This window comes from Rhinoderma darwinii, chromosome 4, assembly GCF_050947455.1.
Source record: "Rhinoderma darwinii isolate aRhiDar2 chromosome 4, aRhiDar2.hap1, whole genome shotgun sequence".
Lineage (NCBI taxonomy): Eukaryota > Metazoa > Chordata > Amphibia > Anura > Rhinodermatidae > Rhinoderma > Rhinoderma darwinii.
The window spans coordinates 271,567,555-271,579,949 of record NC_134690.1 but is presented as its reverse complement, the minus strand read 5'-3'; the positions used below and the strand labels follow the sequence as shown (position 1 = coordinate 271,579,949).

The 12,395-nt window shown below is 46.3% G+C and overlaps 1 long non-coding RNA gene across 1 annotated transcript; it reads right to left on the bottom strand.

The window, feature by feature from the left end:
* Window positions 1–511: 511 nt before the first annotated feature.
* Window positions 512–8,587, bottom strand: LOC142761115 (uncharacterized). Its single transcript, XR_012883509.1, has 2 exons — window positions 8,455–8,587; window positions 512–728 (listed from the first exon to the last, which is right to left on the bottom strand). It is a non-coding gene; the product is annotated as an uncharacterized LOC142761115 (long non-coding RNA).
* Between the last annotated feature and the right edge of the window lie 3,808 nt (window positions 8,588–12,395).

The following is a 12,395-nucleotide window of genomic DNA, read 5'->3' as shown; positions in this document are numbered from 1 at the left end:
GCGGGTGCGCGCTCGCGGACGCATGCGCTGTCAGTCGCGGGTGCGTGTGGTCGCCGGTGCGCGCTCGCGGACGCTCTCGACTGCACACGCGCGGGAGTTTGCGAGTGCGCACACGTGGGAGTTTGCGGGTACGCGCAGGCGGTGTTTGACGGCCCCCACGATGAGAGAGGGGGGCCCGCAGCTCATGACATTCTCTTGGTGAAAAAAATGGGCCACATTGCAGGGGCCTGTTTTTTTTTCTACCAAAGGCAAGTCGCGGAAGTTGCCGGGCCCCCCTTTCAATTAGGTTTGGCCGGGCCCCTCACATCAGTACCCCTAACACCCCCCTGATGGCGGCCCTGGGTAGCATGATATAGTGCTGGACAGAGTACCGTTAACAGGCGGTGCCACGGTAGGGGGGCCCAGAAAATTTAGCTGTAGGGGGCCCTGAAATTCCTGATGGCGGCCCTGAACATAGCAATACTGTCTTAACATTTCTAACTCTATTCAAAGCGCTATCAATTCATACCAGTTAAAATGTAAATATCTTTTATTGAGGCTAAAGTAAGGGATGCAAGTACTTTATAATAATTATACTGACAATATTCGTTCATAGCATAATAAATCATACTGTACATTGGGTCAAATATTGTGTCCCGATGCATACTGAAGATCGGCCTTCACATGTATGAGGTAGCCTGCACTTTATGGCAGGTCATTTCACAAGACTGCATGCTTGTATTCCAACACTGAAAGATAAGAAGGAAATAAAGTTTCAATAAAAATTTGGTGGACTGATTCCAAAACTACAGATGTGAGGAGATAGCTTGCCTGTACTTGCTGATTACACATGTCCTGGACTTCTTGGAAAAAATACATATCGTAAAAGCACAGTAGCTGCCAAACTGGTCAGCGATATTACATTTCACAAGGCCAATTTCATTACTAATGTTCTGACCTATATCTCTGGCAGTCCACATACTTGTACTCAGTAGATATGTGGTTGTTCTGATTCTATCATAGAGGAAATCATAAATGAAAAGTATACTTGACGTGTGGCTTGTCTTTTAATCGAAGGCGTAGCCTAATGCTTCGGGAGCCCTGATGCAAGATCTTTACCAATGCCACCCAAATGTCATCTGACATTTATAGTACTCCAGTATGTCACTTCTTGTGTGGCATTTGGGCTCTGGTCCAGTCTCTTTAGCAATTGTAAGGCCTCATGCCCACTTCAGTTATTTTCTTCAGGGTGCTATCTGTTTTTTTAACGGATAGCACACTGACACATTAATTTCTATGGGGCCATGTACACATCCGTTGTTTTAACTGAACCGTGTGGCCATTCCGACAAATATAGGATAGGTCCTACTCCTGTCTGTTTTTGATGGAACAGTCTCTGCCTTTTTATTCATTTGGTTCGTTGAAACAAACGGACTGCACACGGAAGCTATCCGTGTGTAGTCCGTGTTTCACGGATCCATCATTAGCGGCCGTACGACGGCCAACGGAAGTGTGCATGAGGCTTAAGTATGTCCTTGCTTGTACATTGAAAAGATACCCAAATATTTTTACCTATTGAATTTATTGGTTCGAATATATCAAGAGGTTTACGCCAGTTTTGTGGCATAGAAAAGTTGCACACCATAGTCGACTTTCTACTTTTCTCACTACTTTATGAAAGTGGCGAGAAAAGGGGCTGAGTTTAACCTAAGGGAACAACAGTTCATAGATTTGCATTTCTGTTGCACGGACTAAGAAACATATACCATATATATTTATATACATATATTTACCGCCAATGTAATTCAGTTTAAAACTTACATTTAAAACTTAAGTCTTAATATATTCCCCCATTGAGTTAATTTCTATTCATTCAGTTTTCTGTGAGTGTGGCCCTTGACCCTCCCATGGGACCCCACCATGGATGTCGCAGTAATGGATGCAGACACAGTATAGTTCAATAAAACGAGACTTTTACTCCGGCTGAGGCACAAATGATGATGGTTGCAACAGTGGTGCTTAGCGTAGCGGTTACAGGGTTGACAAACAGCTTGGCAGTCACAGTCCCAGAAGGGCACTTAGCTTGGTGGTTATAGTTTCTGAAGGGCACTTTGTTTAGCGGTTACAGTCTCTGTTCCTTGGTCACACTTGCAAACAGGGGCGGCTAGGCCTTCATCCGCCCTCTGCACAGGATTCACGCTGGAAGTGGTCCAAAACCACTTGCAGGATACACACACACATGGCCTCTTCCGGTCACGACACAATCTTTGTGGCAGACCCGTCATACAGCAGTCCGGTCGGGTCAAGACGATGAAGGCGGTACGGTAATTTCCCCCTCCATAGAGCCCTCCACAGTCAGTGAGATGCTCAGACAGCCCCCCATGCAGTAGAGTAACTACTGTGGGCTCTATAGGGCGGAATTATTCTCTGCCACAGAGACCTCTGCTGTCAGCAAGATGTTTAAACCTCCCCCCTACCGTTGGCTAATCACTTCTAAATTAGGGGGGTCAGGTGGCTGAACACAGTATAATCCTTCCCCATAGAGCTCTCAGCAGTCAGACGCTCAGACCCCACCTTGCAGTATAATTTCCCCCATAGTGCCCTCAGTAGTTATTATACTGCAAGGGGGAGGGGTGTCTGACTGCTTCAACTGTAACTAAGCTTTTAAAAAACTTCTGAGATGTCATAGTGACATCTCAGAAGTTTTGATCGGTGGGGGTCCGAGCACTGAGACCCCACTGATCGCTAAAACGAAGTGTCAGAAGTGCTCGGGTGGGTGCTCTGCTGCTTCTTTTCTGATCGGCTTTTCTCGGAAAGCTGACCAGTTGGTGTACGGGCTCATAGACTTTCTATTGAGCCTGTAAACCACTCTGTGGAAAGACGATCACAAATAAAGCGGCACAATGCTCACCCGAGCACTTCTGCCGCTTCGTTTTAGCAATAAGTGGGGGTCTCAGTGCTTGGACTCCCACCGACCAAAACTTCTGACATGTCACTATGACATCTCAGAATTTTTTTTAAAAGTTTAGTTATCCTTTAAAGGAAAGGTGTTATAATTTTTATTAGCAGTCACTGCGTTAGCTTTTTCTGGCACACAGGACCTCCCAGTTTTGCCAGAATTATTAATATCTATGAATATTTCTGATGCATCTCTAGGTCCTGTGCGCCACAATACAAATGAGAGTTCATTGACGTCTATTGCGGCACAGGGGAGAAGAAAGAAGACTGCTGTGGGTGCGTATAATGTTTTATAATGTTTTTTTTATTTATCATATTGCTCATTTTTGTTTTGCAGGTTCCGCTGGACCGTTTGGACTACGTTGAAGCTTTGTTGGACGAATTTATTTATTTGCGCTTTATTTTTTTTATTGATTTTTTAAGTAAAATGGTCACAGAGGGTTGTGTGGGGGAGTTTTTATTTCAATAAATAAAATTTCTTATGTCTCTGTGTTTTTTTAATACTTTATTACCACCTTAGTAATGCCAGTTGTCTGTTTGCCAGTACGTCCATTACTAAAGCAGGGCTTAGTGTTGGCCAGTTAAAAGGTTAGCACTAATCCCCCATTAATACCCTGGTACCCACCACCACTAGGGGCACCGGAAAGAGCCAGGTACGATCCAGTACACGGCCATCTGCAGTGATGGTCGGGTACCGTGGCGACCACAGGCTTGTATTATCCTTCTGGGAAGGGACAAAAAACGTGTTCCTTCCCACCCTGTTAGGCTGTGGCTGCTTTATTGTTTCTGGCTGGTTATGAAACATAAATAAATAATAATAATTGGAAAAAAAAAGACATGGTGTCCCCCCATTTTTCATAACCAGCCAAATACATTAATGCAGCCGCAGGCTAGCATTACCAGGTTGGGAAGGGCCACAGTTTTTTTTCCCTTCCCAGCCTGATAATACCAGCCTGCGTCTGCCCCGTTGCCCGACAATCGCGGCAGATGGTCGGGTACTGGATCGTACACGACTATTCCTGGTTCCCCTGGTGGTGATGAGTACTGAGGTAATAATGGGGGGTTAGAACTAGCCTTTTTACTGGCCAACACTAAGCCCCAGCCTTAGTAATGGAATGCTGTCAATCAGCCAGCGGACATTGCTAAGGTGCTAATAAAGTATTAAAAAAAACACAGAGACATAAAAAAAATTCTTTATTCAAATAAAAACTCCCTCATGCAACCCTCCTTCACCATTTTATTTAAAAAAAACGCAGATCATCGAAGTAGTCCAACGAACCTACCAAAAAAAGAAAACTTAGCAGTATGAAAATTTTTATTTTTTTTACACAGTTTTAATTTTTTTTTTGTTTTAATTTACATGTGTGAATGATCCAATAGAGGTTGGCTACTTGGAATTCTTTGGGATTTTTGCGGATGGGGATGGGAAACAATTTTAATTTTCACCTCAGGCAGCAGAAAAGCTAGAATTGGCCCTGCATATATCTTCTACTTCTTGTGTTAATTTAGACTCCAAATCTTAAGCCACTCAGAATATTCACTTAGTAACAATTTAGAATGGCATACACATTGTTAATTCACTAATATCGACTTACTTACTTACTTACTTACTAAGACCAACTTGTGGTAGTATGAAAATATTGTCATGGTTTTTTTTTTATAGTTTGTACCTCGTCTTGCTTAAAGGGTTTTATCTGGATTCAGCATATTAATGTTATTTTTTTGTATAATTAAAAGTTATACAATTTTCCAATATACTTTCTGTATTAATTCCTTACGATTTTCAATATCTCTACTTGTTGTTATTCAGTAGGAACCTTCATTGTTTACTTCCAATGGATAAAATTCTGTCCTTGGTTATGTGATAGACACACAGGTGCACCCTCATTAGAAGACACAGCTCTTATACACATACTGTAACTGTAACGAGCCGTGCACCTGTGTGTCTGTCACATGACCATGGACAGAATTGTATCCACTGGAAGTAAACAATAAAGATTCCTACTGAATAACAACAAGCAGAGATTTTGAAAACCATTCGACATTAATACAGAAAGCATATTGGAAAATTGAATAACTTTTATTTATGGAAAAAAAAAAAAAACTTTAGTTTGCTGAAACCAGACAACCCCTTTAAATAACTCAGACATTTTTTCGGGTGTGGATAATCTTTCCCCTGTTGATGGGATGGAGGGGAAAGGTCCCAGTCTGCCTCAATGTAGTCAGAACCATGCAACTCTGTTTGCTCTGCCATATAAAATGACATCAGAGTTTACAAGAGAGGAATCTTCTAATGGGATAGGTGGTTTGATCTGTCTGGTGCTCTTTAGAAATTTGTCCTAGACAGGCAGACTTGAATTTTGGATCCTATTTATCCTCAACCTCATGTAATGTGGTACAAATTACACTGTGTCTGTTTTGTGTCAGTTCAGAAGTAGCACCGCTCCTGATACATTGATACAAAATTCAGGAATTGTCAAGAGTAGAAACAGACTGTTAGCGAGTTTCACTAAGCATCGGTAAACATAGCCCAAGGTCTATACCTACAGCTCATGTGGCCCTAGGCAGACTGATCACGTCCATATTTAATCCATACTGCACTTTTTATAAGTTAATATTACTGTACATACAAATAATAGTGCTATACAATGCTCACATAAAACCATCATATAGTACCAAAATAATAGAACCATATTCAAGCATTTCAGCCTCCATTGGCTTATATGTGGAGGCTCCATAATTGAGAATTTGCCTATTGGCAAAAAAAAAAAAAAAAGCACATTTTTTTTTACATATTTGCTCATTAGTGAATATAATAAATGCTCCTTCATCTCTGATTCAGGGAAGAATTTTTTTTTATTATTAATTATAATTCTATTTGAATGGCACTGCAGATTATATAATACAAATGTGTATTATATAGTACTGTAGCCCCGCTGCTGAAAAACTCTGAAATTTGCATCTCAACTGCTTGTCACTTTTTTTATTTTTTATTAAAAACAAACGTTAACAGATGCATATCAGAAAATATCCATCTGATCTTGGAAGAGGGCGTAATATATTAGTTCTAGTATCATTTGTCTGCAGTATATACAAGGGGAGAGGGGGACAATGTAGCACTATATACAGGGGGGATTGCTGTGTTGCACCTTATACAAGGGGAGGGGGATTGCTGTGTGGCAGTATATAGAAGGGGAGGGGGGCTAGGGGGCAGTAAATACAAGAGGAGGGGGATGGCTGTGTGACAGTATATACAAGGGGAGGGCGGATTGATGTGTGACAGTATATACAAGAGGAGCGGGGGCTGTGTGGCAGTATATACAAGGTTTAGGGGGCTGTGTGGCAGTATATACAAGGTGAGGGGGGATTGCTGTGTGACCGTATATACAAGGGGAGGGGAGATTGCTGTGTGACAGTATATACAAGGGGAGGGGGCATTATTGTATGGCAGTATATACAAGGGGAGGGGGATTGCTGTTTAGCAGTATATACAAGGGGAGAGGATTGCTGTGTAGCAGTATATACAAGGGGAGGGGGGATTGCTGTGCGACAGTATATACAGGGGGAATGCTGTGTGACAGTATATACAAGGGGATTGCAGTGTGACAGTATATACAGGGGGATTGCAGTGTGGCAGTATATAGAAGGGGAGGCGGATTGCTGTGTGGCAGTATATACAAGGGGAGAGGGATTGCTGTTTAGTAGTATACCAGGGGAGGGGGATTACTGTGTGACAGTATATACAAGGGGAGGGGATTGCTGTGTGGCAGTATATACAAGGGGAGGGGGATTGCTGTGTGACAGTATAATCAAAGGGAGGGGGATTGCTGTTCGACAGTATAATCAAGGTGAGGGGGATTACTGTGTGACAGTATATACAAGGGGAATGGGGATTGCTGTGTGACAGTGTATACAAGGGGAGGGGGATTGCTGTGTCTCAGTATATACAAGGGGAGGGGGGATTGCTGTGTGACAGTATATACAAGGGGAAGGTGGCTGTGTGGCAGTATATACAAGGGAAGTCAGGGGCATAACTAGGAAAGACTGGGCCCCATAGCAAACTCTTGACCGGGCCCCCCACGGGTGCCACAAGCAGCCCCCCTTATAAATAGTGCCCCCTGTAGAATGTGCCATACAGGCCCCCTGTAGAGACAGTGCTATATAGCCCCGCCTATAGACAGTGTCACACCCCATATGTAGATAGCACCCCACCTCCCCCTTGTAGATAGTGCCATACAGCACACTGTAGATATTGGCATAAAGCCCCCACTGTATATAGCGCAATACAGCTCCCACTGTATATAGTGCCATACAGCCCCCCTTAGTAGAAAGTGCCACACACAGACCCCTGTAGATTGCGCCACACAGCCCCCTGTAGATAAAGCCACAGCCATCCCCTTGTAAATAGTGCCATTCAGTTCCCCCTTGTGTATAGTGCCACACAGCTCCCCCCTTGTGTATAGTGCCACACAGCTCCCCCTTGCGTATAGTGCCACACAGTTCCCCCTTGTGTATAGTGCCACACAGCCCCCCTTTGTGTATAGTGCCACAAAGCCCCCCCTTGTGTATAGTGCCACACAGCCCCCTTTGTGTATAGTGCCTCACAGACCCCCTTGAGTATAGTGCCACAAGGGAATGGCGCATACGAGAAAGTTGTATCAGCCAGGAAGATGTTACTCAAAGATGGAAAGGTGGGTTTGGAGGCAGGACTATGTGACTCTTCAGGATAGCGGCACCGCCCCATGACCCTCTAATGAGTAATTAGCATATAGTGTGCGCCGTTTTAAAAGTGGATTTTAAGAATTTTGCTGCATCTGAAAAAAACATACAAGGGAATGTTTGGAAATATTGTCAGGTCATATATTACCGCATGGTGGCGGTTCAAGGGGTTAAAACTACCTTACAGATTCCCATTAAATATACAATGAATTGAGAACAATTCCATCTGCCCTGCAATTTTGTTATTATAAATATATCCTATATAACTACAGATCCAGAACCAAGCTCTGACATATATACAGTACCACAACCAAGCTCAGTACATAAATACAGCACTAGAACCAAGCTCTGACATATATACAGCACCAGAACAAATCTCAGTACATAAATACAGCACTGGAACCAAGCTCAGTACATATATACAGCACCAGAACCAACCTCAGTACATAAATACATCCCCAGAACCAATCTCAGTACATATATACACAGCACCAAAACCAAGCTCATACGTGTATATATAGCACCAGAACCAAGCTCAGTACTTACATACAGCATCAGAACCAAGATCAATACATACATACAACACCAGAACAAATACAGCTCAATTTAGTGCAACACCTGCCATATAGGTTTGTACGGTGTAAAACTACAGCTCCCAGCATGGCCCGAACAATGGTGAGGGTATGCTGGGAGATGATGTTTCACAAAAAAAAATCATAATAATCATCTCGCTGCAGATCATACAGTGACTACAATACTGATTAGAGGCAGAATAAACATTTACATTAAGTGACTCACCGGTGACGTCTCAGACTCCAGTTCTTTTCTTCTCCCTCCGGTCCAGACATCTATGATGGATTTCTACCGACCACGACCCATTTCTGCAGTTTTCTGCTCAGATGTCTTCAGCTTCTCACTTTTATAACATTTCTGAACCTATAAACAAAGTTACAATTCTCAACACCTCTTGCACCTCTAACTATAATAGCGCTATATACTGTGTACCTGATTATAATAGTACCATACACGGTCACACACACCGTGCCCCCTGTAGATAGTGCCCCCATAGCCACCATGCTGCCCTACATATAGCTTCCCCTATAGTTAGTGTTCCACGTATAGCCCACCTCTGTAGATAGTGCCCTACATATAGCCACCCTGTTGCTAGTGCCCCACAGGTAACCCACCCCTGTGTATAGTGTCCCATATATAGCCCACCCCTATAGAAATTGCCCTTAAAAATAGCTCCCCTATAGATAGTGCTCTACATATAGCCCACCCCTGTATAGTGTCTCACATACAGCTCCCCCTCTATATAGTGTCTCACATATAGACCACCCTGTAGATAGTGCCCCACATATAGACCCCCAAGTAGATAATGGCCCACATATAGACCCCCCTGTATATAATGGCCCACATCCCCACATATATACCCCCTTGTAGATTGTGCCCCACATCCCCACATACAGACCATCCCTGTAGCTAGTGCCCCACATCCCCACATATAGACCCCCCTGTATATAGTGGCCCACATATAGACGACCCCCTGTAGACAGAGCCCCCACCATAGATAATGCCATTAACAGTTTTATGAGAAAAAAACAAAAAACTTGACATACTCACATGATCCCGTTCCTGTCCGCTGGCGATGCAGATCTGCTCTCTTCCGAGCAGGTCTGCAGGAGCTGAACGAGCCTCGTCCAATGACGCTGATTGGCGGGGCAGAATGACTTGCCCCGTCAATCAGCGCCTTTCATGCATGAAAGCGGCGCGATTACGTAATCGCGCCGCTATCCAATCAGCGTCATTGTAAGGCCATTCAGCGCTAATGCATGTATTTGGCTGTCGCTAGCACCAGGGCCCCCTCCGGGACTAGCGACGCCTACAGGCATGAGAGGACCTGTGTCGCCCGGCCCATACCTGTTGGGGGCTCAGCGGCGCGGGGCCCATAGTAGCCATAGTACCCATAACGGCTGCTAGCGGCGCCACCGAGCATATGGGGGGAGTGCTGGCTGGCAGCACGGGCCGCCTCAAGCCGCGGGCCCCATAGCGGCCGCCACGGCTGCTACCGCGGTACTTACGCCACTGAGGGAAGGGGGGCTGTGTGGCAGTATATACAAGGTGAGGGGGGGATTGCTGTGTGACAGTATATACAAGGGGAGGGGGGATTTCTGTGTGACAGTATATACAAGGGGAGGGGGGATTGCTGTGTGACATTATATACAAGGGGCGGGGGATTGCTGTTTAGCAGTATATACAAGGGGAGGGGGGGATTGCTGTGTGGCAGTATATACAATGGGAGGGGGATTGCTGTGTGACTGTATATACAAGGGGAGGGGGGATTGCTGTGTGACAGTATATACAGGGGGATTGCTGTGTGGCAGTATATACAAGGGGAGGGGGGATTTCTGTGTGGCAGTATATACAAGGGGAGGGGGATTGCTGGTTAGCAGTATATACAAGGTTGAGGGGGGATTGCTGTGTGTCAGTACATACAATTGCAGGGGGGATTGCTGTGTGACAGTATATTCAGGGGGATTGCTGAGTGGCAGTATATACAAGGGGAGGGGGGATTGCTGTGTGGCAGTACATACAAGGGGAGGAGGATTGCTATTTAGCAGTATATACAAGGTGAGGGGGGATTGCTGTGTGACAGTATATACAAGGGGAAGGCGGATTGCTGTGTGACAGTATATACAGGGGAGGGGGGATTACTGTGTGGCAGTATATACAAGGGGAGGGGGATTTCTGTGTGGCAGTATATACAGGGGGACTGTATGGCATTATCTACAGGGGGGCTGTGTGGCGCTATCTACAGGGGGCTGCATGGCGCAATCTACAGGGGGACTGTGTGGCGCTATCTACAGGGGAGGCTGTGTGGCACTAGCTACAGGGGGGCTGTGTGGCGCTATCTACAGGGGGCTGTGTGTGGCGCTATCTACAGGAGGGCTGTGTGGCACTATCTACAGGGGGACTGTGTGGCGCTATCTACGGGGGGCTGTGTGTGCCCCACATATAGACCCCCAAGTAGATAATGGCCCACATATAGACCCCCCTGTATATAATGGCCCACATCCCCACATATATACCCCCTTGTAGATTGTGCCCCACATCCCCACATACAGACCATCCCTGTAGCTAGTGCCCCACATCCCCACATATAGACCCCCCTGTATATAGTGGCCCACATATAGACGACCCCCCTGTAGATAGAGCCCCCACCATAGATAATGCCATTAACAGTTTTATGAGAAAAAAACAAAAAACTTGACATACTCACATGATCCCGTTCCTGTTCGCTGGCGATGCAGATCTGCTCTCTTCCGAGCAGGTCTGCAGGAGCTGAACGAGCCTCGTCCAATGACGCTGATTGGCGGGGCAGAATGACTTGCCCCGTCAATCAGCGCCTTTCATGCATGAAATCGGCGCGATTACGTAATCACGCCGCTATCCAATCAGCGTCATTGTAAGGCGCTGAATGGTCGGCCATTCAGCGCTAATGCATGTATTTGGCTGTCGCTAGCACCAGGGCCCCCTCCGGGACTAGCGACGCCTACAGGCATGAGAGGACCTGTGTCGCCCAGCCCATACCTGTTGGGGGCTCGGTGGCGCGGGGCCCATAGTAGCCATAGTACCCATAACGGCTGCTAGCGGCGCCACCGAGCATATGGGGGGGAGTGTTGGCTGGCAGCACGGGCCCCCTCAAGCCACGGGCCCCATAGCGGCCGCCACGGCTGCTACCGCGGTACTTACGCCACTGAGGGAAGGGGGGCTGTGTGGCAGTATATACAAGGTGAGGGGGGGATTGCTGTGTGACAGTATATACAAGGGGAGGGGGGGATTGCTGTGTGGCAGTATATACAATGGGAGGGGGATTGCTGTGTGACTGTATATACAAGGGGAGGGGGGATTGCTGTGTGACAGTATATACAGGGGGATTGCTGTGTGGCAATATATACAAGGGGAGGGGGGATTTCTGTGTGGCAGTATATACAAGGGGAGGGGGATTGCTAGTTAGCAGTATATACAAGGGGAGGGGATTGCTGTTTAGCAGTATATACAAGGTTGAGGGGGGATTGCTGTGTGTCAGTACATACAATTGCAGGGGGGATTGCTGTGTGACAGTATATTCAGGGGGATTGCTGAGTGGCAGTATATACAAGGGGAGGGGGGATTGCTGTGTGGCAGTATATACAAGGGGAGGGGGGATTGTTGTGTGGCAGTACATACAAGGGGAGGAGGATTGCTATTTAGCAGTATATACAAGGTGAGGGGGATTGCTGTGTGACAGTATATACAAGGGGAAGGCGGATTGCTGTGTGACAGTATATACAGGGGAGGGGGGATTACTGTGTGGCAGTATATACAAGGGGAGGGGGATTTCTGTGTGGCAGTATATACAGGGGGACTGTATGGCATTATCTACAGGGGGGCTGTGTGGCGCTATCTACAGGGGGCTGCATGGCGCAATCTACAGGGGGACTGTGTGGCGCTATCTACAGGGGAGGCTGTGTGGCACTATCTACAGGGGGCTGTGTGTGGCGCTATCTACAGGAGGGCTGTGTGGCACTATCTACAGGGGGACTGTGTGGCGCTATCTACGGGGGGCTGTGTGTGGTAGTATCTACAGGGAGGGGGTGTGACGTTATCTACAGGGGGTCTGTGTGGCGCTATCTGCAGGAAGGACATGGGTCGCTATCTACAGGGTGTCTGTGTGGCGCTTTCTACAGGGACAGTGG